This window comes from Sinocyclocheilus anshuiensis, unplaced genomic scaffold (assembly GCF_001515605.1).
Source record: "Sinocyclocheilus anshuiensis isolate Anshui unplaced genomic scaffold, SAMN03320099.WGS_v1.1 scaffold492, whole genome shotgun sequence".
NCBI lineage: Eukaryota > Metazoa > Chordata > Actinopteri > Cypriniformes > Cyprinidae > Sinocyclocheilus > Sinocyclocheilus anshuiensis.
In genome coordinates this window covers 969,227-971,864 of record NW_015558605.1, presented here as the reverse complement: position 1 = coordinate 971,864, position 2,638 = coordinate 969,227, and the positions used below count along the sequence as shown (strand labels likewise).

The following is a 2,638-nucleotide window of genomic DNA, read 5'->3' as shown; positions in this document are numbered from 1 at the left end:
TTATTAATTCGTTCCCTCGATTTACTAGATCGTGCGCACAATTATTAATTCGTTCCCTCGATTTACTAGATCGTGCTCACAATTATGAATTCATTCCCTCGATTTACTAGATCGTGCTCACAATTATGAATTCATTCCCTCGATTTACTAGATCGTGCTCACAATTATGAATTCATTCCCTCGATTTACTAGATCGTGCTCACAATTATTAATTCATTCCCTCGATTTACTAGATCGTGCTCACAATTATTAATTCATTCCCTCGATTTACTAGATCGTGCGCACAATTATTAATTCGTTCCCTCGATTTACTAGATCGTGCTCACAATTATTAATTCATTCCCTCGATTTACTAGATCGTGCGCACTATTTAATAATTTGTTCCCTCGTTAATTAATAATTGTGAGCACGATCTAGTAAATCGAGGGAATGAATTCATAATTGTGAGCACGATCTAGTAAATCGAGGGAACGAATTAATAATTGTGCGCACAAATTTTTTTTTCTTTTATGTCATGTGCGGGGCTCCGTATGTTTCAGTTTATCAGTATTTTTAGGTAAAATATCATGATACACATTTGAATTCATTGTTCTTCAATGCTTGTAAAATGTCCAGACCCTGAGGCAGCAAAGCAGCGCCAAACCATGATACTCCATCCTCCACGCTTCTGGACCCAGACAGAGATTTAAAAAAGTTTGTGATGTGTTCAGGAGGTTATTTTTCACCTCTCTCGGGGTCGTCCGTTGTGCTTTGCCAAACGTCCTCGTGAGTTGCAACAGTCCTGAATTTTCTACATTTAAACTACATTTTTCTACATCCTCTTACCGTGGATTCATGAACACCCAGGTCTTTTTTTGGTTTGTGTGACCCACACTTCCACTCAATAAGTGTCTTGTGTTTGTCTAAAATTACGACTTTACACCACATTTTATAAGTTATACATTTCAGAAATCTACCCTGCTGAAAAAAACAAACAAACAATAGAAACCATTACAGAATTTGTAATGGTTTTACTGGTTATAATGGGACTTGTATTAGTTTTAATGGAAACTGTACTGGTCCCCATGGGTCTCTACTGGTAATTTGTCACCTGTTATTAGTGGCTTGACAAAACCACTAAATCCTATTGAAATATGTCCCAAAACACTCTACAGGAAACTATTTGTTAGTGGTTTTAATGGTTAATAGTTGATGGTTTGTAATGGTATTTGTAGCGGAAACCATTGTAATTTCTGTGATGGTTTCTATTGTTTGGGTGTGTTTTTTTCAACAGGGAAGATATTTTCAAAAGGATGCATATACTCATTGTTATCACAATGCGCACAAACAATATTAATACTACACAATACACAATGTATATAGAATAATGTTTTACAGACACATCAGTGATGAACAAACAGCAGTCATACTTGCATGAAATGCTCTCTTCAATACACGCATACATAGTCTCCCTCTCTCGTAGAGGCTTGTCTCGGCACAGGGTCAAATCTCTTCAGTTTAGATCAGATCAGATCATGTGTTTGGATACTCCACATGTGCTCTTCAGCAGAACCATGAACGGGATCCCACTGTACTAGGTAAGAATGACCTGTTCCAAAAGTATGTTTTTTAAATAGTTTTTATTTATGGTGTCCATCAGATAATTCAGAAATTTAAACATGAATGCTTATGTTGTTATTTAAAAATATTTCAGCCAAATCACAGTGCATATTAATATAGAACACTGTTTTCTGTTTATAATTTTCTATAGTTATACTAAGTTCTAGAGAGTTGTACTAAGCAACGTCATTGTCTTCATAAAATTGTTACCTTCATGTCTAGATAGAATATGCACTTTTCCACTTAAAAGTTCTTGCTTTTTTCTAAAGAGACTGTAATTAATACTACAAATTAAACCCCTTGCATTGACATGAGCAGCTTTGGACTGTCAGTGAAGTGACAGACACTTTCAGTCCTGGAGCTTTAGTGGTTAATATTAGGATTAATGCACACATGCCCTAGAAAAAAAAAATGAAAGTCATAAATGGGTCTGGATCTGAGAGGGACATTGATTATTTTGCTTTTCATCCTGTTTGTCCACCGGGGATGATTGTGACATAGAGGACATTGCTCTCCTAAGTCAGTTACTAGACTGTATAGCTGTACAAAACAACATAAAAAAAAAAAAAACAGTATGACTGGAAGCATTAATCTTTCACACCAAAGTAAACTAAAGTATACAGGACCATACCATCTTCATTACAGCTTGATTGGAAATTTAGTGGTTGGCCTAAAAATGTACAAATTTTAAATAAGTAATACTATGATCCAGTGATACTGCATGGCTTTATACACAGTGGCATTGAAAAGTTTGGGATCGGTAAGATTTTTTATGTTTTTTTTAATAGTCTCTTTTGTGCTCGTCAAGCCTGTATGTATTTGATCCAGAACAAAATTTGCAATTTCTAATATTGGTTTCCTATTTTAATATACTTAAAAATATTATTTAATTCTGTGACGCAGCACATCATTACTCCAGTCTTCAGTGTCACATGATCCTTCAGAAATCACTCCAATATGCTGATTATTATCAGTGTTGAAACGGTTGTGCTGCTTAATATTTTTTTGGAACCTGTGATACTTTTTTCTTTGATTCTTT

General features: G+C 35.0%; 2 protein-coding genes across 2 annotated transcripts in view; both read left to right on the top strand.

Annotated features, from left to right (window-relative positions):
* The window catches only part of LOC107680187 (gastrula zinc finger protein XlCGF57.1-like), a 964,523-nt gene that overhangs the window by 587,932 nt on the left and 373,953 nt on the right, over positions 1 to 2,638 (top strand). The window lies entirely within an intron of this gene.
* Positions 1,472 to 2,638, top strand: part of sstr2b (somatostatin receptor 2b) — a 3,935-nt gene continuing 2,768 nt past the window's right edge. Inside the window, exon 1 of the mRNA XM_016475993.1 lies at positions 1,472 to 1,577. The gene's annotated coding sequence lies outside the window, so the exon portion shown is untranslated. The remainder of the gene's footprint in view (positions 1,578 to 2,638) is intronic.